General features: G+C 39.2%; 1 protein-coding gene across 1 annotated transcript in view; it reads left to right on the plus strand.

Annotated features, from left to right (window-relative positions):
* Positions 1 to 25,381, plus strand: part of PDSS2 (decaprenyl diphosphate synthase subunit 2) — a 121,396-nt gene that overhangs the window by 715 nt on the left and 95,300 nt on the right. The gene's annotated exons all lie outside the window — the stretch shown is intronic.

Below are 25,381 nucleotides of genomic sequence, written 5' to 3' on the forward strand. Positions count from 1 at the left end.
AAGAGCCGGAGAAATTAATCCACTGAAAAGCTCGGAGTGACGCCGCTCCCAACCGTGCATTTGGTGACTAAAAGCATTCACCTGTCTTGGGCCGTCCCGCTGGGAGCTGTGGGACTTTTCCCTCGTGGCTGAGGGTGCTGAGGTGGCTGAGGGTGCCGAGCGGGCTACGGGCCCTTCCCTTTTGAAGGCAACCCGGTGGTGGGCTCGCGTGCCTGCCCGTCAGCAGAAGGGGGATGGCTGGGCGGCAGTTCTGTCGTGCAAAGCACAAACCGGTGACTGGCAGCGCTTCTAAACAACCAAACGCCGGAGGCTTAGCAATTTTTTTTTTAAAGCATGATTTTCCCAAATGCGTTGGGTTGTGGGTTTTTTTTGTCTTTTTTTATTGTGTGACTAGAACCGTGCTTGTTATAGCTGCAAACAGCTAGTAGAACCCAGGCTTAACATGCGTAGTATGTTTGAACAGGTGATAACCAAAACTTTAGCATTTGTTCAGAACAAATATATATATTTTTTCTTTTTAAAGAATAAGAAAATATAGCTGTGTAGTGGTCCTTGGTAATGCTACATTTGTGGTGTAACGATATTGAAAATAAGTTGTGTTTTTCAAGCTCTGCCTCCGTAAATCTGTTTTTCTTGAGTTGAATGAAGTATAGGGGACAAGTACAGTTTTTTAAAACAAAAATTATTTGAGTTGTGGGCAGAAAGCCATAGATACTGACTTGAAGTAGACTCCTGGAAGAAACAAGTCAACTTGTTAATGGAAGTGTAAAATACCCGACTTTGGAAAATGCTGCAGGAGGGGATGTTCTTTGGATTTTTGGTATCACGTATAACTATAGACTGCAGCATTACGATGCGCATAGAGAAGTTTTCTTCTCTTTTGTAAGAGGGAGGAGCAACAGATGCTCCTTTTCAGCATTTGGATGCATTTTTAGGGTTGGCTGTGGGAATGCAGTTAGCGGGAGGACCCAAACACGGCATACTTAGGTTTTAAGTTTCCATTACAATCATAGGGGTATCAGAGAGTCCCCCAGTGTTGAAGCTGGACTTCAGTGCTAGCCTGGAAGTCTGTTCAAGGCATAGTAGTTACTGGTTTATTTGTGAGTTAAGCTAAAAACAGTATTCTGGGGTGCGGATGGATATTTCAGAACAGAGCTTCAATGCTTTGTTTTTTTCGTTGTTTTTGGAGTGATGCTCACAGGCTGCATTGGGCTTAACACTTACTAAGCCTGTGGTTTGTGGAGCATCATTAGGATTCTAATTATGCGTGTGGCCAGGTGGATTGACCCCATTCATTTTTTTTGGGGGGGGGTGGGGAATTCATATATATTTCAGTGCACAGTGGTAACCTGATGCATCATGCTGGAAACAGTATTCAGTGTTTACTTATGTAAAAGCTGAACGTTGGGTATTTGTTACGAGTGTTCTTGCTTCACTGGTACTTCCAAAGGCTTTGTACGTGCACTTACAATGGTCTTGACCTCTATATTATAAGAAGAGCTAATTTCCTGCTGTAAAATTTTACTGTGCTTGCAGCAGTGTTCAAATTGTACGTTACCTTGTTTTATGGCACAGTTTTGCAATAATGTGAATTGTGACTCTGTTTTTTCTTAATACACGACTGAAATATGATTGTTGTATACTTGACTACAAATGTAATCCATGCCAGTTATGGGTCTGAGATCTATTCTCTGCCTTAGCATAGCTATTTAGGAAACAGGTTTTGATATATATATATATATATATATTTTAACCTGTGTTTATAAACCCAAATAGGTTTCTTATTATGTGTTCTAGGCAAGTGTTTAAAGGTGTGGGTATCTAAAATACGTTCTTTGGAGACTTTTGAAAAGCTTTTGAGTGATGGATACGTTGCTCAACTCTAATCTTTCAGACTGTGAATGTTGTATACGTCTATTAAGTACTCAAACACTTAAAGAGATTTTTCTCCGTGTGAAAACTGTGCTGTAAAACTGATTGATCACGTGTTGTGTCTCAAGTTTCTAGTCATTTATTTTGGAAGTTACATGTTATAAGTAGTGACAATTGAATTATGATTGCTCGCTGTCATTTCTGAGCTATATTCATTTTCTCTGACCATGAGCATTTTGCCCTCAGTGCTCCTTCCTTTGCTTCCGTCCTCCCTTCCTGTCTAAATGCTTCGTTACTCCTTCAAGTCTTCCTTACCCCGTTACGTGTTTCTTAAGCATTGGTAGAAAAGCCTTGGATTTGCAGAGCCTAGGTCCAGAAGTGAGACAGCATAGCACATCTCTGCTACCACTTTGAAAGCCTGTGGGGTACGAGGAGTGCCGATGAGCATTTTTTAACCTCTTGCTGTGTTTTGGGTCAGCAGGCTGTTGCAGCGCGTAGCCGGTGCTGAGAGCCTTAAAGAAGTCAGCTTAAAGACAACAGTCGGTGCGAGGCACGGCGTCTGGAGGAGCAGCTGTTGGGGCAGGATACATTTCTCGGATGATCCCATCCGTTTCTTCCCCTCGTTTGGATGCGGCAGTGGCAGCTCATGGGTTTAAGCGCCTGCCATGAATCAGGACTGCGGCAGGTGTTCCTCGGGGCTGGTGTGCGACCCCGATAGCTCCTACCCAGCCTGCGCCTGGCCAGCAGCTTTAAATCTGCGAGCTATTGCTGAGTGTGCAGTTGCTGGGGGTAGAGGCGGGTAACTGACCCCTACGGCCAGGGATTTTGGAATTCTGTAACCCACGTGGAAGGTCAGCTGGGGGTTGTCTTCCCCTTAGGCTTTAGGTTTCTTAAGTCAGCCACGTGAAGTGAACGTCCTCAGTGCTGGCTTTGCCAGACTTCTTAGAGAGAAGGTGAAACGTGAGGGGAAGAAATTCATCTCAGAAAGGCTAATGTTTAGTGGTTAACAGATCATTGCAAGTTGGGGTATCTGGATTATATTCACAGCTGTGCTTCTGGCACTCTGACCAGGGCAAGTCACTTAATTTTTCATGCTTGCATGTACTTATCTGTGAAATGTATAATACTGCATCTGCTTTCTGGAGGTGCTACGCTTAATTTATTATAGCCCTCATTGATCACTGTGATCTTTCAGTGGAAAACAGTGTATAAACAATATTAATAAAGAAGACTTCAAACAAATGCTATCATTAAAATATTCACCTCTAATGGATGCTGGGGAAGCGGAATTGCTTTCTGACTACTGCTGGATCTTTCTTTGTAGTCCTGTGAATCACCGAATGGTTTGTCAGAGCTTTCATTTTTCTTTCCCTATAATGAAGTGTTTTCAGCAGCTACCCAGAACTAATGTATATATATTTTTTTACTCTTTAGGTTTTGTTGTACTAAAGGAGGTTTTCTTCAGTGAATAAATGTGTGACCTTCTTTTCAGATGGGAAGGAAATAAATCTCCAGTCCCCTCTCTTCTCTCTTTCTCCCTCCTTTCTAGGCTAACATACATCATTTTTAATATAGGAAAGAATCTGTAATTGGCACAGCAATCTACTTTTCTCAAATACATAGTATGAATAACATTTTCTTGATTATTTAATATCCCTTGAGAAGGGTATAGCTTACCACAGATTGTAAACAGTAAACGTTATGGCCAGTGCATCACTTTTACAATACCAGTAAATGAAATGGAACACTTCATGCATGTAAAATTGTTATGGGGTGCCGTTTAGCACTGCTCCTTCTGTCATTAGCATGTGGGAGGAGTGGTTGTATTTCAGTTCTGTCAGAGTTGTTTGTTGGTGAGAAATCCATATGTAGACGCAGTTACAGTTTTCCTGGATTATTACAGAAATAATAATAATAAAGATCGATGGAGTGGGTTTTGTTCTGTCGCAGCCTGCCCTGTGTGGATCTGTGGCCATTTCAAGCGCTGAGCCTAATGTGCAATCCAGAGCAGTTTGCAGGGTAGGTGATTTGGGGTTAAATCGTCTGATAATGTTGGATTCCTGATGTGTCTGCTTGAAATGGCTTGGTTTGGTAACACATATCTTGTAACTTAGGTGTGGTGTGTGTTTGTTTTTTTTTTTCTCCTGTATGGATGACTGACATGCAAGCACAGGGCTGGGGCTTTGTCCCATCCCTGTGTGGGTGGAATTGTGGCTGGTTTGTATTTTTCTGTGATCTTAAAAGTATCCTTTTTTTATATTTTTGTGCTGTGATTGACTATGAGGAGCTTTTTAGCAACTTCTTTCAGATGTTAGTTTATTTTCATTTTCTGGGCTAGAGAAACAAATTTGTCCATGTGTTTGGCAGTGGCTAGCCAGTGAACTTTGAATACAGCCAGCAGCCGGATACCCAGTGACAAGCGGAGGGTCTGGTCAGCTTAGGGCTTCTGCCTGTAGCCTTCAGACACCAGACTTGCTGCAGTCTTCGAGGTTTTACTGAAGTGCTGAATCTCTAAAGGTCTTTGGGGAATGACATCCCTCTCCTTCTGTGGCTGGGTCAGAAGCTAAAACAAGTTTGCATTCACAAATTTGTATATATTTTTTCCCCATCCTGTTGTAATCTTTATAGAAAAAAATACCTTTGTGGCATAGAGATGTGACTTTTTTTTTTTCTTTATAGCTGTGGTCAGAGTGCCGTTAGATGTTAGCTGCGAGGCAGCAGGTGTGTAATTTCCTGTGTTTACTGCAGCAGCCTGTTGGGCTGGAAGGTTTGGAAGCACTGTCCTCTAAAGCTAACATGCAGCACACCTGTGCAGAAAATCTGGATGTCAGAAACACAGGGCTACATTCCTGCTCTGTAAGTTTGGTGCTAATTGCCAGATTACAGTAATGCTAGTGGTGATAACAAGAATAACCTGACCCTGGGAAGACTTTTTCTGAAGCATACGACATAGCTGACAGAAGCAGGGATGCTCGCAGGAGAGATCCAGCTGATGCACTGAAGTGAAATTCTTGCTTTGACTTGCCCCATCAAGAAGCTTCTCTCTTTCAGGAAGGGCTGGCCTTTCCTGGCTAAGTTAATGTTCGTGAAGATTTTTCAGTCTGTTTTGGTAGACTTTAACTTCAAAGAAACTTTGTCATGTTGCGTGTCTTAGAAACGTTGGTGCTCCCTAGGCATTTCTGTTACCGTACTCGCAGTTAAAGAAAATTCTTAGATGACAAAAATCAGTTTATTTTGTATTTTGGCTGAATTAACTCTCAAAGAGCTATTGTGGCAAACTTAACTTTGGTAGGTGAGAAGACATGGGGAAGATTGAACCAGTTATGGGTTCATACACATACGGAAGCTTCCTTCCATATTGGATTCCTTCTGTTTTTCGTCGTAGCTGTGGACTTCAGTATGGGTTTTTAGTTACTCGTTTAATATTGTCTTGTACAATTAGAGGGAAAAGGAAATGCACTTCTGTATGTCACGCTCATCTGTTAGGCTTTAGTAAGGTCAAGTGGGATGAATAGATAGACGTGTGTTGTTTGCTCGTCCTCTTGAATTCTATTATTTTGTTTCGCTTCAGCGTGTTTTACTAATGCATGTTTCTTATTAGTTTTCTCCACCAGCAGCACTGCATTCGTATACACAAATGCTCATGCACATGAGTTATTTCTGCTCTTTCAAAGAGCTGTCGGTAGACTCAGGAAGGTAAGAGCTGCATCAGAATTTGTACACTCGTGCTTGAGGTTCACAGTTGACATTTAAGAGGCCTTAACTTTTGGGGGGGGTTCTTTTAATATTTATGGGTTTGGCAGTGAGAGTCTCATTCTTGAAGGTAAGGCACATTGTCCAGTTGTGTGTGTGTGTGTATATATATGATAAAGTATATATATGATAAACGTTTGGGACCCTATGCTTACAGCATTCAACATACCTCTAGTAGTGTTCTGAGCAAGATCAAGGTGACAGCATTAAGTTGTAGAGGCTTTCCTGTCTGCCACCTCTGTAGTGGGCAAGCTGTAGTGTAGTTATGAAGATATCCCAAAGCAGGAAACAAGTGTTGACTCAAGTATGGTGCTTTGCTCTGAAAGATGCACTTTTTTTCCCTTTTTACATTGTAATAGTAAATCAGAGTTCAAGAAGTGAAACCCTGATGACCGTGGGTTTACCAGAAACGTTGGGAAAGGCTGAACTGACGCTAGTTTTCATTACAACTAGTTTTCAGCTGAAATGGTGCTGAGTTGTCCTACTCCCTGGTAGGAGTTGTGTGGAAGAGCATGTTTAAGGATGCAGAGGATGTTTAATTGTATGGTACAATACCGCGGCTTGCTGAATATTTTGCTACCACAAACAAAACATGACTGAGAGCAAGCCTGCAGCACGGATGTGTAAAAGCTAGGCAGCAAATTAAAATTCTTTTACGTTTTGAATAATATTTTTTTACAGTGGTTTTCATTTAAATATCTATATTGAATCCAGGTTTCTGTGCTTTGGAGACATTATTTCACCATCTAGGTTGGTTTTGGTAACCAAAACATAATCAGTAGGTGATGTTGCTGCTTGGGATCCTCTGATAGTTACTTACAATGAAAGCTGATAACCTGTCCTGATATTGATAACTTCTAATTTTTTTTATAGGGAAAACTTGTTTCTGTGGGAGTGCTATCAGCCTTGTGCCGATTTATTAGGTAGTGATTCCTACAAATCACTCTGCTTAATGGAAAAACCTTCATATTTCCATGGGTTTCAAGCGTGTGAAAAAGAAACAATGTATAAGCAAATCCAAGCGGTAGTCAGTCTTGAAGGAAAGACAGTATATGTAATAAAACAGATTCTTTTGAAAACAGATTCCTTTGGTTGCAAGTAAGAAGGAAAAAAAAAAGGGGGGGGAGAAGTATATCAGAAATCAGAGTATGCTGACTGTTGCTGAGCACACCTACAGCACAGTTGGTTCTACTGTATGCACACAGTAGCCTCAGCATCTTTTTCAAATAAAGGTAATTATTGAAGCTCACATCTGTTCTTTTCTGCTTTCAAGTACAATTGATTTCTAACACATGTGAATGTTGGATAACAAGTGTAATGTGCTAGTGAATGGATGTTATGCCGGTGTTTGTTCTACGCAGGAAAAGAGTACGGAGTAAGTGGGAATAGTTTCAAGGTAATTCTCTCTGTAAGCCAGAAGACCATTATCAAATATTCCTCTATGTAAAGCACAAATGAGAAATGATGTCATATAGTAAGCAAAATCCATATTTAAGTCACTGGAAGCAGTTTTCACTTAATGAATTTTCTTATTTTAAAGATTTAACCTGACTTTCTTGTCTTTAAGGGTAAAGCTGCTTGTCTTGGTTCTTTTTCTGGGATCTGTATGTGTGTGTTTTATTTTTTAACTTTTGATGCTGCTTCCCAGTTTGACTTTTGTCCTTGTTTTCGAGGCCTTTACAGTACTGGAAGCCCTGTTCACAAATTGTGGTGATTGTTTTCAGACGTCTGCTGAGAACCATGTATGACACTGCCTCCTCTGCGGTGCTTTGTATTTTCTTGAATAGATTTATAAAGTTCACAAAGCACAAATATAAGCTAGGGAGCTAGATGTTTCTGTACTTAGGCTATTGCTTTCTCCTGGGGGTGGAAGACCATTGTCTTAAATTATTAATATCTTTGCTTTACCCCACTTCTGACTTCCTTAGTTTCCCTCAGGGTAGGCAGACTGTCTACAGCGCTTGCCCTAAAGGAGATACTGCTGGAGACAAACCTGACAGACTATAAAGGAACACCATGAATTTAAAAATTGGATCTGTTTAAGAAATTGTTTTAAATCCATAGCATATGTTTTACTGTCCTTGAATTGTCCCTGCTAATTCTTTGGCATTGACAATCATTTTAGCTTAATTTTTTTCCCTCACCTCTTGCTGTGTGAAAGATTCATCTAAGGAAAGGAAAACTGATCATATATGAAAACTGGTGTGGCTCATTATCAAAAACACTGCGACCTAGCTAGAATGATGCATAGGACTTAGAAAAGTGACTCAAAACCTGACTTACCTAAGGAGCTCTGGGACCTGTTCAGGTGGATTTTCTTGTGGAAAAATAAAAAAAAGGTCCAGAGGTAATCTTATGTTTCTTAAAATAATTAGTGTATAGTAAACATCGAGTTCTTTTTCTTCCCTTTTTCTCTTTCCCAGCCAAGGAAGGAAGTAGTACCTGGGAACTACTGGTTCAGCTTTATGCATGTTAGTAGTTTTTAACTAAAAAATAGTCTCTATCTCAGACTTGCTTTAAAAATACTTTTCTTTTTTGAAGGAGATTTCTTCAAGATCAAGTAGAAAATACTATTGGTTATTTGTTACTTAAAACAGTCCTATTAGCATGAATTTATTGGTTTGATAGCTGCTATTAAGCATACTGAAAGTTCACTCATTTTATAGAACTTGCGATCTTATAAAAGAAAAAAAAATCTCCCCAACAACTTTTGTTATGTTTTTCAAGGTCTCCATGCTGATGCTGCAAACTTTATGAAATGACAGCTATTTTTTTCAGTAACCCTCTGTTGAGGACACCCCACAAAATTTTAATCAAGGGATTAACACATCTATATGCTGTCACAGGTCTTTGAGTTGTCTTAATGTTGATTTTTTTTTTTTTTTTTTTTAAACAAAGGCTGTGTTTCAGTCAGAAAGTAGGTTTGGGTCTGTAGCAGCATGTGCTTGTGTAGACCCATCCAACCAATGCATAGTCCTGATGAAGGCAGTTTGAGGCTGATGGTTGATGCCGACACGCTTTGTGTCTGGCTCTCATCTGAATGATTAGGCAGCAGAAGCACCCTAATTAGTTAATTTGGTAAGACTGCTTTTAATCAAACTTAGCAGAAAGTTTATGTTCTTAAAAGCTAAATCAAATCTAATACTTCTTGAGTCAAATACACAAGACAAAGCTTTGTGATCACAGGTGGAAAGTCATCTTTATTTCACACACTTGAAAAAATGATTGTGCTAGAGTATGTTAGTGATTTTTTTGTCCAAAGATGCATTGTATTCGTGTTATATTAGTGTTGAGCTCTGAGACTGAATGTGACATAGCAATCATGTTTTCATATTATGAAAATTCATGTATTTTCATAGACCAGAAAGTAGAAGTACCTATGATATATCAGTGTAGCTTGCATGCATGCATATTATACAGGGGAAATTTTTGTCCCAGTTACCTTCCTGTCTATGATTCCCAACTGCTTTTGATTTAATGTTATTGTGAAGATGAAGATAGACTGTGTGCATATATTAAAAGAACTTCAGTAACGTTAATGCTACGTTATGAAGTTCATATTTGGATCATGCTTTTAGGAGTGGACTTCTGATTGTGAATCTCTCTGGTATTACATACTCCAGTAATTAAAAATGAATCTACAGGAAAAAGCACATCTTCCCTGAGCCTCCGTCTGGTGGAGGTGAAGCTGAAATATAAAAGAAGAGATCATCATCTCTTGAGGACAACAAACTCATAATCTGTTCTTGACTTCAGGTTGCTGGAGCCAGAAATACCATGGAGAGCGTGTACTCCATGTTCCATCGTCCACAGAAAGATTTTGCCACTTTCTGAGTATTTTTGTAAGTTTAGATAGTACGGGGAATTGTTGACAGGCTCTGCAAGAAATCCAGGTTCATCTATCAGTTGGAGTAATGATGTGAAAAGCCTGTTTTCAGAAATAAGGCTCAGAGGACTCAAGGAAGCTGGAAATGCAGAGACTTATAAGGTAGTTGTGAGGGAAGCCCTTCTTCCAATATGTGTTTATTCGAGGAATGGAACGCATTAAAGAAGTTTCTACTATTAGAATTTACAGTATATTTTACGTGTCTTTTGTCCATAATATAACTTCATAAAACAGAAACAAATTATCTTGCCAGTAGGAAAGTAGGAAATGAATCCATGTAATGACTGTGTCATAGCAACCAAATTTTAAAATAGTCAAATTCCAAAATAATGTTATAAAAATGACATCAGAGGAAAAAAGACTATTCTGTGTTATGTTATAGCAACAGAAACATAGGCTTAATTTTTGTTTATGGATCTCTTGGGATCATATTGCTGCCTGCGCACTCTTTCTTTTTTTTTATTTTTTAGAGGAAGCTTATGTCCTAACTAAACATGCATTGCAACCAGAAGCTGGGGCTCCTCACAAATGGAATTGTTTCCTTCTCCATCCATCTTCTGCTGTAATTGCCAGGTGATTTGCCAAAATACCAAGTTTGGGTTCATATATTGTTCCTGGGTGGTACCACTGGTTCGTATTGCCTTGGCATGCATGTAGGTATTAAATATTGAAAGTTGTTTTCATTTTCTCATGTGGTGAAGCTCTGTAAATAGGTCTTATTTACCGAACAATTTGGGAAGCATGTACTCCCTGGTATGCCTTAGGAAAGTTGCCATTTAAGCCTTCATGGTACTGATTTTCTCTGGCCGTGATAAATGGAGTGCTAGATAAGGAACCACATTACAGAGTGTTATTGAGAGGAAGAAGTATTGTGCTGAAATTGTGAAGAAAAGAAATTGTGTGAACTAACAAATAACTTAAATGTCTACCAACTGCTGTCACTAGGCCTCATGAAATGTTCTTGAATCTGTTTTTCAAAGGAATTTGAAAACAAAGGTCTCTGTTATATAAAATTTCATGCTTTAAGGATTTGTTCTTCATGTGTTAAATCTGGAGACAAGCAAATGTGTTGTTCTTACGAATATAATTATTAGGAAAGCAAGAAAATGCATTGAAAAAGGTGAGGACATTAATACTTGAAACCTACACGGAATGAATGTTGACGTACTATAGAATGTAACGCAGACGTGTGAAATTTGTGAAAAGTGTTGCTAATTACTGAAAGGGTGTAGTTGTACTTCACATTTAAAAAACGGGGGAGAAAAAAACACCACAACCTTTGGAATGTGATGATGTGCAAGTTAACTTTCTCACTTTTCTGCTTCCAAAAGTGTTTTGTTAAAGACTGCAAATGATAAAACTTTACGTACTTTTAACCCTTGCCTTATGAGTAATTTGGAGATGTTTTTACATCTCTGTATGAAGAATGGGAAATCCTTTCCCTCTTCTCTGAGGGTTAAATAAATTTTTCAGTGACGGACTAGAGAGAGAAAGGGAGAGAGCTAGCGTTCTTCTAGCTCTAAGTTCCATGTCTATGATTTTCACAAATCCACAAACCATTGAATTTTTAGTTATTTATTTTTACTACTGAGACACAAAGGACAGTAACCTGCAGACCGGTTATGGCACGTGGCAGTGTTGGGATGATTAGCCTGTTGTTTTTCCATACCTGATGTAAATTTATTTCAAAATGGAGTATTGCATTAGATTACCTCAAACTGTTGTCATTCATTGATGCAAATAATTTTATGTTCTTCCCTCCCCTGTGGATGTTGAATGGTTCTTTCATGAGAGATCTAGGTTATTTTAATTAATTACTTGGGGGTTTAAATCTTTAAATGAAGTTACAGGTGAGCTCAGCTCTTCCCTATGGAGCTTTTACTACGTTAGCAGTGGAGAAGGATAATATTTGCTGCATAATTCTCTAATGGGCTGTTGTATCCTGCTCCACTGAACAAGACTGCTGCTTTGCTTTTGATTTCTGATCTGTGTCCAGCATTTCAGGGAACAGCTTGGATGGTTATAAGGTATCACCATAAACTTACCTTCCTTCTAGCTGTAGAAGAGAAGATTGAGACCTATTGATATCTGTTGCTTTGGGAAGTTGTTGAGGATTGTAGAAATTTTAATGTAAAACTAAATGAGGTACTGATAACCAGATATGTGAAATCTTAGTAGAAGATAGACAAAATACAGAATCAGATTTATTTGGTGTTAATTTCATATCCTTATTTCAGAAAGTATTCCCTTGGCTTTTAAAAACATTTCTCTTATGTGTATAACTATATGCAATCATAAAATAGTAACCTTATCAGTTACTTATGGGCTGTGGGGACTGAACCCCTGCTTATTTTCCTAGTCTGGAGTACGATTTCTTGTTGAATATGTGACAAATTTAGGTCATATTTGGCATGCATTTAAATTTAGCCTGGGACTGATATATAAAGAGGTAACAAACCTAAATTGTTTTCCCTTGTGTGGATATTGCAGCCAGCCTGCAATTTATTTTGTACAATGTTGAGTTACAATAAAAGATACATTCATAAAATAAAGTAGGGTAAAGAGTTCAGTCATGAAACATTTTTTTGGTTAGCTTTCATCATTGTACCTTTAATTGTGTTAATTACCTCAAAGAATTGTCTTAGAGGCTACTTGAAGAGCAGAATCAAAGAGGAGGGGAAATAGCCTTAAGCAAACCCTTTTTTTATGAGAACATTCTTACAATAACTTACAGGATAGACATCACTAAAAGAGCTACTTTTAAAATCCCCCTGCTTCACACCTTTTTTTAAAGATCATAATATTTTTGGTTTCTTAATACTGTAGGATAGCATACTGCAATGCCTGTAGCTAATGGCAGAGAGCAAAGTGCTTGTCCTCTAATTACAACTTTCTCATATTTTCATTTTTGGTATGTGTTGAGGAGAAGATTCTAAGTTAGATGAATTTAGTTGTTGTAGTCACTGCTGCGATGTGGAGGTCTTCCTGAGGAGACGAAACAAAAAGTGCTCTGTCCTGTGCCTTCCCAGCATGCAAGAGCTGGAGTATAAACAGAAAAGTTTGTGAAAAATACAGGTGTGGTGGTAGAATCATAGCATCACAGAATGGTTTGGGGTGGAGGGGACCTTAAAGATCACCCAGCTCCAGCCCCCAGCCATGGGCAGGGACACCTCCCACCAGGCCAGGCTGCCCAAAGCCCCATCCAGCCTGGCCTTGAGCACCTCCAGGGATGGGGCACCCACAGCTTCTCTGCACGTCCTGTGCTGGTCCCTCACTACCCTCACAGTAAGAATTTATTTTGAACATCTAATCTTAAATCTCCCCTCTTTTAGTTTAAAACCATTCCCCTTGTCCTACCACTCCACCCCCTGACAAAGAGTCCCTCCCCAGCTTTCCTGTAGGCCCCTTTAGGCACTGGCAGGCCACTATAAGGTCTCCCTGGAGCCTTCTCTTCTCCAGGCTGAACAACCCCAGCTCCCTCAGCTTGTGTCCATAGGAGAGGTGCTCCAGCCCTTTGATCATCGTCATGGCCCTCTGGACTCACTCCAACAGGTCTGTGTCATGCTTATGGTGCGGGCCCCAGAGCTGAACGCAGTGTTCCACGTCAGGTGAGAGGCAGAGCCACCTCTCTCTTCATGCTGGCCATGCTTCTTCTGATGCAGCCCAGGATGCGGTTGGCTTTCTGGGCTGCAAGTGCACACTGCTGGCTCATGTCAAGCTTTTCATCCACCGGTACCCCGCCTCCTTCTTTGCAGGGCTGCTCTCCATCTACTTGTCCCCCAGCCCATATTCATGTTGGGGATTGCCTCTAGCTAGGTGCAGGACAGTGTGCTTGGCCTTGTTGAACTGCATGAGATTCATATGGGCAGCTGCGATTTATAAAGGTTTGTGGGGTGGTTTTTGTGTTTGTTTCTGTTTGTTTGGGTGTGTTTATATAGTTGGATACTGTAGGAGATAAGTGGCTGAAACTCACCCATGAAGTTCTGCAGGTGAGATACTACTTCTGACAGTCCTTTTTTTTTTTTTTTTTTTTTTTCCCCTGTAAGTTATTATAAAGTCTATTATAAGGTCTTCCATTCAAACAATGCTTGCAGTTAATTTGGAAAAGGCTTATTTTTTACTGCAAATGATGTAAGACTGATGTGGTTGTTACAAATGTAATATAACTAAGTTATTACAATTGCAGCACTAATTTGATATGCCAAATAGCTAAAACATTGCTTACAGAAAATGTTGAAATTCATGATGCCAAGTAAATGAAAACTGCTTACTGGTATCATGATATATTAAAAAGTCTTTGGTTATTTCATATGTAAAGAAGGTTACCTGAAACCTGATTTATTTTTTTTGTGCCCAAATAGTCCTAACACATTTTTAGACTGAGGCAGAAAGTAATCTCCAGGTAACAATATTCTATGCTATTTTAAGTATGTATGCCCTACTGATGATTTTTAAAGCACAAAATAATGATGACATACCATGCAGAGGTCTTGCTTGCCTGAGGCTAGTAGTCTGCACCTACTGCATTCAGACCTCTGTTTGCTGATGGAAGTGTTGAAAAGGAGCTGGATTTCATTGCTGCTTTTTTTTTTTTTTGTGACAGTTGTCTTTTTTATTTGCTTTTAATTATACTGCATTCAATTAACAGCTGAAATCTTTTAAACAGTAAGAAAAGCAGGATAAGGACTTCTAGGAATGATGTTTAAAAGTCAATTTTGGCAAAAATAAGGTCCAACTGATTGCCAGATAACAACAAAAAGACCACCAGGCAGTTTGGATGAAATGCGCCAAGCCAGAGGCAAGGTAGCTTTTCAGGTAAAGGACAAGGGCCCTGACAGGCTTCCTAGCAAGTGAGGAAGAGGAGAGTGACCAGTAAATTATTAGAGAAACACCTAATGAGCAAGGGAGAAGGCTAAGGAATCCACAGATTTCAAGAAGGAAAAGTAGAAGAGCTGCATTACAGAAGTAAGATTAAAGGAGGCAGGTGGGGTGTGCGTGTTGCGGGCTGATCACGGAGAGGTTGTCAGGCATGTATGAAACAATTCCAGTTTGCATCCAGAGCATTCCAGTGGTTTCAAGATGTTTTCAGGTTTTAAAAGCAAACTACTGTGTATACACTTTTCATCACTTTGAACTGAAAAAAATAGAAACATGTATTTCAGCATACTAACAGCTCCCCTTACAGACACCAGTTCACGAACTCTATTTATCTTGCATGTTTATATTGTTCTTATACGGTCTGACAGCCTTTTTTCTGCCTGGCTGTATACTTGCCAAGCAGAATAGGAAATATTTAGCGTTTTTCATAACAATCTTTGGTATGATAAGCAGAGGATTGTAATGCAACTTTGCTTAATTGAAGAGGTAGGTGAGTAACATACTAGGAGAACTATAGAGAAGGAGATCTCTTACTAATTAAATCTTTGACATAATGCAGAAGTGATGGTGATGTTTGAGTGTGCAAATGACAAAGCATTAGTTTCTTCAAATGTGTTTGGATACTGAAGAATAGGAAGTGCTTTCCTATTCTGGTGGGACTTACAAACATTAGGTTTAGGGGCTTTCAATTATGTAGTGAAGTAACTTCAGTTTTAGCTTCATAATTTGCTGAAGGATTTAGTAGTGTGTCTGAAATCTTGTATCAGCTATTGTAGCAGCCTTGCAGTTTGAATGTATGCAGTAGTCATGGGTAAAGGTATTACAGCTCTGTGACACTTTTCCTTTGTTCAAGTATTGCAGACTCTGAAAAGTTTATTCCTATTGCCTTAGTCACTGCATTCTTGCTTCTCAATCTTCTGGTTTGAAAGACCTCTATAGGAAAAAATAATAAAAATCTGTAGCAAAACCAAAGAGGGCAAAAAAAATTCTTAAGAAATAGGAATTCCTTTTTCCTAGAGGACAAATAAAAGCTGTAATGAAATTGATGAGTATTGTGGAAGATGAGATTTGGATACGTCAGAATACTTTGTCAGAAGTTGTAAACAGTCACCGAGTTCAGAAGTAAACCAAATCTTTTTTCCCTTTTCCCAATTTAGTCTCATGAACACTTGTTCTGTATAGGATTAGTACCTATTATATATTTAGTTTAGCTATATTATTGCTATTTGAATTTTTATTGCGTGTTTTGGGAAGAAAGTTTTTTGAGGTGGAGGGGGAAAAAATCAAAATCAAAACCTTGATACCTGCAAGAAAACAAGTAATATTTTGTGAGCTTCTTTTAAATACTTGAATTTTTAACTGTTCAGAGAAAACTACTTGCAGATAAACAGGTTTTATTAGTGTAACTGAAAACCATCTTTCTGGATTTACTAAACAGTTTAGTTTTTAAAGCATGCAAGACATCTTTTTGTTTTGGTTGGCTGCTAAGTGATGCAGTTAGGAGAACTTTAACAAGTGGCTTAAGGCAATCGTGTTGAATGGAAGAAGTGCTTGAAAGGAATCAAAATTGGCTGGAGAGGTCTTGGACTGTGGTTTCACAAGCAGCTGGGTTGGTCTGAGGGCTATTGCTGCTGGAAGGAGAGAGCGTGCTCTTCTCTTGCCTGTGCTGGCCTACCTCCCCCATGTGTTGGCTTTGGTGCTTGTCTGGCTTTTCTGTAAACTGATTTAATTTGTTAACTCAGGGAAAAAGAAAACAGTAGGGTTTTTTTTGTAATTTTGGGTTTGTTTTCTATTGGGCTGATCTGGTTCAGTGATGGAAGCAGCGTAACTCTTGCAGTGCATGATGTTTAGATTCCTTAGTGAGGCTTTGCTGTCGTGGAAAAGTCAAGCTTTCCTTTTTGTGTCTTGAATCTTTATGGACGTTCTTGCCACTGGTGTCAGAAGTAGCAGATGAGCTTCTAAACCTGATGGCACCTCATGTTCCTCTGTTTCTATACCAGTGTCTCCTTTAGTTGAAATGAAAACAAGCTATAACAATTCTTTTCTCTCCTAGATTCCAAAATTTGAATGAATGGCCTTGAATATTGTAGGTGTCCTTTGCTGCTGCTGCTACAGATTGGTTTCATTAACTAGTTTAGTTCTACAGACTGGCAACGAAGAGTAGCATCAAGCCAAGAATGCAGGCACGTGTCTAGCTTTTCTCTGTTCACCCCTTTGCTTCAGGATGTATGTAGTTAACAGGGGAGCACAGCTGTTGGCATTCCTCCTGCACATCTGGCAGGAACAATCCTTCTCTACTTCATGACAATTTCATTTTAATACAGAGCTCAGTGTAGGAAAGGATGTTTGTCTTTTGCAGGCTTCTGAGGTGAATAGGTGTCAAATACGCCTTGAATACTTTAACAACTGGTTTTGCCTAGGCCGCAGAAAGAGATCTGTTTTCCAGTTAAGGATAGCCAACGTCATGCCCAGTCAACCACCTATGTTTTCTGAAATTTGTTTTGCGGTAACTTACTGCATTTTAGTGCTATTTTTTAAATACCTTGTCTGAAAAAATCTCAGATAAGCTGAGCAGAGAATGGCTACCCTCCCAGACAGGGTAAGTGGGATGCTTAAAATCTTCCAGCTGTTTGTCAGCTATTTAACTCTGCTCTGAAACTGCTGTACCATCTGTCTAGCTAAAAAAGGTGCAATGAGCAAGGAGAAAAGCGTGTTTCCAATTCAGATGAGTCTTCTGCATCCTGTGAGATAATCAAGTCACAGATGATTATGGAAACAGTGAATTTTAAATTTTGTAGCTGTAGCTTCATAAAAGACATAGAAAGCTCAAGTTTGGATGAATTCAGCTTCTGGGTATCTCAAAGGAGCAATGTCATAACATCCTAAGTTTAAAGTAATATTTTTTTGTCCACTATGTGAATTTATTGTTCCTCAACTTTCCTGGTAGATGATAGATTATTTTTTTCTTGTGTAAAATGTCATTCTATCAAAGTGAACAATACTAGCTACCCTTCATTTCATATTAGATAGTACAAATGCCTTGAATTTGGTGAATAAAGATTTATGAAACCTCTGAAGAGATGAAATGTGTGACAGGAAGATGGAGTAAATTTTATAGATTTGAAATAACAAATTATCTCATGTTCATCGAATTACCTTTTGATCTGCTTGGAGTTTAAAAAGCCTCCGACAAGAAAAGTGTGAAAGAAATATCTTATCTGCTATTGCCATCTGCAGGACATCATTGGAACAGGCAGGGAACAAAGGGGAACAGAAATTTGGACGGCAGTTTGCAGGATCTGATAAGAAAACAGTGTTACCTCCAACAAAAACCCGAAGAAACAAGATTTCTGTCACGCTGAGCTTCATAACACATAATATTAATTTTCAGCTTCTGGGCAGCATTAGATTTGTTAGGTAGGGAATATAATGCCTCTTGAGGTTTCTGCAGACATCTTTCTTCAGACTTCTTGAAAGAAACACCAATTATTTAAAATCATACTTCCACCATGAGCTGTATTTGGGATGACTGGCCCTTTGGCTCTGCTTCCTTTTTGAAAGCTGTCTTCTCTGATACAAGTAATGAATCCTAAATATTTCTTAATATTCCTTCTATCATCGTTCCTGTGAAGGCACATCTTGAAGTAATGATGTAAATCTGCAGCTGCCCTGCTAGGTCTGTTTATTGTTCTGAGAAAAATAAGCCAAGAATAGAGAAGAATAAGCCAAGCCTGCACATCTTCAGGTGCTCCAGCTGGTTTAAGGTCTTGTTGTGTGCCGTCTCAGCAGCACTGGCTATCACAAGTGGGATTCTGACTTTCTGCAGAACAGCAAGACAAGATATGGGCCCTTAATCTTCAGAGATGGGGCTCAGGATGCACAAAATGCTGTGGGAAGTTCAAGGGGGAAGCTGTGGCTGCTTGCTCTTCTTTCTGGCTTATGGGAACCCCTTTAGGGTGAAAATTGTATGTGGCAGAATGTCTTCTGGAACAGGTCTGTTGCCAGAGGAGTGACAGCCTCTGGGACTAAGGGCCTCTTCAACCTGTGTTGGGCAGTTTTCTGCCAGGTGTCTGTTGTATACAGTGAGTTAACGAAGTGGATCGTTGCAGCATCTTGACTTGGGATCCACATTTCAGCCTGTTTACATGTTTAGCAGGAGTTAATTTTTCTATTTCAGTGTCTGTATCTGAGGTTGTTGCTGTGGACAGCTTTTATAAAGTGCATTGGAAAATGAATGTTTCAAAAAGCACACTGTGGCATCCTGTTACTGAAGTAAGTTTGATGGACCTCTTTTTTGAGGAGCTATGCAGAAGGGAGGTGAACGATGCATGCTAACAGTGTTTCAGGTTTACAGACATCTCTGTTTCAGCTAAAACTGCGTAAATATGTAAAATTCCCTAGTAATTTTATTTGAAGAGTCCTGGGATCAATGTAGGAAAGTGGATACATGAAGAAAGGGTTTCCGAGTGAGATCAGAGATCCATTGAGGACTTTGCTGCTGCAGAAGTGGAGATTAGATGTATAATGATGGTAAGCCAGGGTTGATCCTGTACTCTCGTCTTGTTAAATCCTGAATCAAAAGATTCTTTTAATGCCAGAAGAGCGGATTTTTCCCAGATGCATACACTACCACAGAAGGGGCATCAACACTTGCATCAGAAGTTGGATTAGTAAAGCAGCTTCAGTACCGAAGAGTATCTTTACTCATGAGGCTGTTCTGATGGTCTTCTGAAAGCAAGAAGGAAACACTAATTTTTCCATGTTATAGGACCAGGAATAGGAAGAGTCAAAGCCCTTACTTTGTAACAACTTGATTCCTAAATAAGCTTTTGCTTTTTTTTTTTTTTTTTTAAATGAAACAAAAAAACCACTGCCATGACCAAAAAAAAATGTAATAAAACTCTTTGTGCATGTGATTGAAAGACTGTGCCTCTGACCACATTAACTGAGCATTATGTTCCAGAACATAAGAAGTTTGCAATTTCTGAATCAGTTCTTCACTCAGACCTGACAAAAAAACAAAGTTTAGAAGAAAATTATTGCTCCTACAAGCCCCCAGAGGAAATAAAACAAATATAAAACCTTAGTTCCAATTTTAAGTATGCAGTGTTTGTCAAAGTGCACATTAAACAAGTAGGCTTCAGGCCTTGAGTTCTGAGAATTCTCTTTACTCTGTTCTTTTGTTGATTAAAAAATAAAATAAGAAAGTGAACCTCAGATGTAGATCAGACATCAAAAAGCAAGGGTGTATGGAAATGGTGCTGATGGTAAATGAACAAATTAGGGGAAGTTACTATTGGACATCGGTCTGCAGATGTGAGAGGCAAGTATCTGCTTGTAAGAGAGCATATGGAATGAGATGCTTCAATATGTAGGCATCAAGTTGATCTGACAGTAGTATTTTAATCTGTAGGGTACTGTTTTCCATTGTTACTTGATTGCATCTTGGGTTAGGATATTATAGGTGTCTAGAAAGTCTTCAGGGATAAAGTCTCAAATAATATGCAGTATGTGACATCAGCCCTTCATTTAAAAAAAGTCTGTTAGTATTTTTTTAAAGTATTAAATAAATAAGTAATTATTTGCTGTTGCTTCTAAGTAGGAATCATAAACAGTTTGAGATCAGTAGAGCTGTTTGGGTAGAACAGGGGATGTTTCATTATTTAAGAGTAGATGTTAAAAGAAGTGTTGCGTACTCTTGTTTAACTGAAGTTCCATGGATATAGGCTTTCTCTCAATAATTGATTTCCAAGGAGCTGTGACTAAGAGTAATTCTACTAGGCAAGTTCTTGTAGTGAAAATGTGTGTGTTTCTGGCCCAAGTTCTCCTCTGATTTAGGATTTGAATGATTTTCTTCAAAAAGAATTTGCCTATCAATGCACGGGCAGAAAAGTGAAGGCTACCATTAGCATGAAAGAACAAAAGCAGATGCCAGAGTTGATTCTCAATCAGAAGAGATGTCCTCTTGGTTTGAAGTGGCATGATTAGTCTTTCCCAGTGACACGGTGTGCAGGAGGGTAACAATGGGGTCCCGTTAACAATGGGAATTGCGTAGTTAAATCCTCACGCGTCGTGCCGAATGGCCGTCACATCATGTCAGTTATTAAGGTAGCAACCTACTGGACAAGCCAAACATTTCTTGGGATAGTATTTTTCTAGCTGTTAGGGTTTTTTACACTAGCAGGGCACCAAATTTATGTTGAAGTATACATGTGAATGTTTTTCTCTGTCCCTTTATGGAGAAGAATTTCAGAGGGTCGCTGTCCAAGTCATTTGGATCAATAATTAGTTTTGTTGTTTGGCTGTACATTTGTAATAACTTATTGTTCTGCACTGGGCTTGGATTGCAATAAATAAAGAAACAATTAAAAAGCCATGCAGTAGGGTGCTTGTGTCCTTGCAGCTTGACTAGTCAACATTTTGATATTTCTATTCAAGAGGAAGAGCACAGGGGGAGATGGAGAATTCTCTTCAAACCTTGTAAGATAACAAACAATTATTTTTCCTTTTCTTAAAGAAAGAACTAGCTAGTTGAGGCTTTTGTTTTTGTTATTTTAACTTGATTGATGGCTACAGGAATCCTGCCAATAGTGAAAGTCCTGGAAGTGAATATGTTTCCCTAGCATAGAGCCACTCTCCTGCCTCCTGAGTTCCCGTTCAGCTAAGGAGAGAAGTCCCAGCAGACCCAAAGTGGAAGATTGCTGGGTCAGCATGAGTCAAGAAGAGCCCTGGAGCCAGAGGGAACAGGGAGTTTTCATTGTGTGGCTTTCTAATTAAAATGTAAATTAAGGCACTCCCCCTCCCTGTACCTTAGAGTTGTGACCTGATGGTGGGATGATTTGCTGCAGTGTTGGGAAAAGAGAACTTCCATCTGAAGTGAAGTGCCTTTTGGAGAGGAGGAATTGACTCCATTGGGAAACCTTTTACTCTCTCCTCAACATTTTTATTTTTATTGAATTTGTCCACCACTCAGCAATTACATATTGTTCAAAAAGTTTGAGCAGCCTTCCAAGAGGCAAAAGGCAAAAGTGAAGAGCTCCAACCAAGAGCCGAGGAGATTTTCCTGATTGTGGGCTACTGTGCTTACCTTGGGAACTCTGAAGACATGTATGGATCCATGGAGATTAAAACATTTATAAAATGAGCATTTGGATCTTGTAAAGTTGAAGGATGCTTTTTGGGAAAAAAAAGTCTGTTCTCTGTGAGTAACTGGAACTTTCCAAGCTTTTATGAAGTTAATTTTGGTGTTCATTTGAATGTGAGTTGAAAGAATATCTCACTTTAAGTGATAATCTACACTAACAGAAGTGTTGTGTTTGTATCCCATTTATAAAGTTCAAAGTTTTACACGAGAAGAGGTGGGTAGATATTAAACACAGACTTGCGGTGGCCCTTACAGGAAAAATTCTATCAATTCCGTTCATGGTTTTATGGAGCATTTAACTGGACAGTAGTGACTTATTTCCCAAAACAATGTGCTAAATTTTCAGATCTGTCTTTTGTGTTGCTAATGGTAGCGTGCTGTAACAGTACAGCTTTATCTCAACACATGATCTTTAAAAGATACTTGCTTACAATGGGTATGCAGTCAGATTGCTGCTTGTAAAATAAACTGTGAACACTGAATAATGTGCATTCACCTAGCCCAGAGCAAATGCAAAATAATGCAATGTAGCTTGACCTTTTCTCGTGGCAGGTTAACCTGAGTCTAATTATCTGGGATTTGCCTCAGGCTAGGAGTGGACAGGAATCACAGCTTGGCTGATTTACTAACTTTCGACTCTTCATGGCTTGCTTTTGTGTTTACATCCTGGGCCATGAGGGAGGGGGTAGGGAATTGGGGGTAGGACAAAGAGGGACACACCGAAAGTGCTTGTAGCAGCAGTTCTAGGAGCCTGCTGGAAGCCAACTGAAGATCAGGTCCCTGCCTGGTGAGTGTGTTGTGATAGATGTTTCAGTGGCTTATGCTCCAAATAGTGTTGGGAGCAATCCTCAAATTAAAAACAAATCGGTGGTGCTGTTACTATAATAGTTTTTTTCCCCTTTTTGATATTGTACATAAAATGAAGCTGAATTTTAAATGTACAGTGTTGAAACTTACACAAATGTCTATAAAAAGATATTTTGAGGAGTCTTGCAATAATAAGGGCTCTGCATCGTAAGTAGCATGTTTATATCATTAAACTTGTCATTTCTACTAACAGTTATGAGGATGATTTAATATCATAATTGCCTTTTCATCTGTGGCTCCAAATGTAGCCTTTGAATTAGAATTCTAGAACCGCAGAATGACTTGGGCTGGAAGGGACCTTAAAGATCATCTAGTTCCAACTCCCCTGCCATGGACAGGAAATTAGGGAAAGTCAGTCATCTCTTGTGTGCCGGTAAATTCATCGTTCTTCTGCCTTGCTGTGAAAGTGTCCTGGTATTAATGGGGTAAACTATTGGCCACATATGTGCTTAGCTGTTGCGTTGCCAGCACAGCTATCAGAACTTCCCCTTTCAAAATGCCTGTAGGAGAGTTTATTTTATTCTGTTGAGTGACAAGTGCTTTCATTACTGCGTGCTCTACAGAAAGATCTTGGTCATTGCAGCTTGAGATGACAGTAGGAAAAATGTATGGCTTTTACTATCAAGTCACTTCTGAAGTTTGTACAGATCTTTGAAGTTCAGGTTTATGCCAGTATAACAACAAAAAAAAGCAAACAAAAACATAAGAATTTCACTACCTCATAGCAATTAATGTGTAAGTTCACGAAACTGAGAAGTGTACAGCTACATTCTTAATTTGTGAAGTGCCACAGAACTCAGCATGAAATTGTATTTCACAAGATATCAAGAAAAAAATCACTGTGTTAAGCTTTAAAAACCCACACTTACAAATAAGCAGAGTTTGTGATGGTACGTGCCAGGTATTCTCAGTGTGTTTATGCCTTTATTTTGAGTGTAGTTCAGAATCTCAAACGTTTCAGTCTAGTTTTTGTAGCTAGGAATAAATATACCAAACAGGCAGCTTGCAAATGGGAATGGATTTATGCCATAGCTTTTACTGTAGCCATAGCAAAGTGAAAAGTGAGGTAGGGAAGTCTTGACTGATGAATTGGACTTCAGAACTACATTAGCAGGCTTCCCATGAACTATTTTAAAATCTTGTGTTTTTCTGGTCATAAGAGACTTTTCATGACACGATATGGACAATTTAATGCTGTGCTTGCCATCCATGCAGCAGCTACGCTGTCCCCTGGTGAACCATTGTGAAAATTCAGAAAAACATTGTAGTTTTATTTTGAAGAAACAGTGGTCTTCTTTTTTCTGGTTAAGATCATGGCTTCCATCCATGTTATCCTATTTCTTGACTTTGCTTTGAAAAAATAGTTTTGGTCTGGAAAATGACCAGTTTTACCCTGTAGAAAAATATTTCTGTAAAACTAGTAAAAAGGGTGAAGTCTGACTTACGGTATGCTTGCAGCTATGTTGCATTTTTTTTCCTTTTAATTCAAAAACCAGTTTCAGTTTTCATCTGAAGCAGTTTACCTGAAACTGTTTTCAAAGTTTCTTCAGACTCGTACAGGGTCAATACTTGAAGAAAAAACTATCATTTTTGAGCTGAATTCTTCTGTTTTGTTATGGGGAGAAATGTATCTTGTACTCTGCAACTGGTGTGACAATGAACTGCACATCTACAAATATACAGTATTTTGCTGTTGATCCAGGAAAAAGAAGTATCAGCCTGTTGGTCTCTTAAAATAAAAAGTAACCTATTCACAACCCCCATTCCAAACGCTTCTGTGAAAAACTTGTATCTTTAGATTGAATACCAGAGTAGATTTTCTTCTTAGGCCAAAAAGCAAATGCTAGACTGTGCCTGTTTTGATGATGGTGGATTTTTGTTTTGTTTTTGATAGGAACCTATCTTGGCTGGCACACCTGTAGTGCAAGAAGCTCTTCTGGAAGTGTAGAGTCTTGCAGAGTAGAAGTGACTTGACTGCAGAACAATGCTGGCCTTTTCTGAACAGAGTAATTCCTTAAAATTGCTTTATGAAGTGATGTTCACCTATACTTACACTGACATGAGCAATTTAAAGACCCCTAACAGTGGTCCCCAAGCAGTATCTTGTGAACATCTGAGTATGTGACTCTGTGTGGCTCTAGGAAAGAAAAAGTCAAAACTGGTGCTGCCACTGTTGTGTTGACACAGAGCAAGTCACTGTGATAACACTGTGTAGACCAGCTTGCTGAACGTTTTCCCTGGGTTAGCAAATGGTTTGTGTCACTGTTCCCTAGCTATTGCTGATAAACTTTGTTCTTAAATGTGCTTTGTTTTCTTGTAAGGGAGAAAACAGTTGTCATCTTTTCAGCTGATGCCTGATGATGCTCTGATGGTGAACAGATCTCTACCCTTAACTGAATTTATCCTCACTGCATATGCTCACGCATAGGAAGATGAATGGTGGAGCCTGTGAAACGCCTTCAGGCTTCTTCTTGAGAAAGGAAGCAAAGCAGGCTATTGAACATCAGCTGAACCCTCTGGTAATGGATGTTTTGGTCTCCCCCTGAAAGAAATCCATTTACCTGACTTGAACAGCGCAATAGATCACCTCATCCCACATGTCACTACTGGAGCTTAAGAACAAATTTAACTGCAGCCCAGTCTCTAAAACTTTAATTATTTCGCACAAAAATGGGATTGCTGATTGCTGACCTGCAGTAACATGCAGCGTTAGCCAACCATGTTGGATACTTCGAAAGCCTCAAGCTGAGATGAGGACACGATTTTGTTGGTCCTAGACAATACTGAAAACCTTCTTTGGAAGGTCCTTCTACTGAAATAACTGTCTTTGACTAACCTTAACAGCCAGTGAGGAGATCTTGCCTCTTAAATCAGCTGGCTGAAGTTACAGTAAGTGAAGAAGGGAAATAAAGTTTTTCTCTAGCTGGGATTTACCCTGGAGTGTAACAGATGCTGGAGACTGAATGCTCCAATATGAAATT

This window comes from Oxyura jamaicensis, chromosome 3, assembly GCF_011077185.1.
Source record: "Oxyura jamaicensis isolate SHBP4307 breed ruddy duck chromosome 3, BPBGC_Ojam_1.0, whole genome shotgun sequence".
In the NCBI taxonomy this organism is placed as follows: Eukaryota; Metazoa; Chordata; class Aves; order Anseriformes; family Anatidae; genus Oxyura; species Oxyura jamaicensis.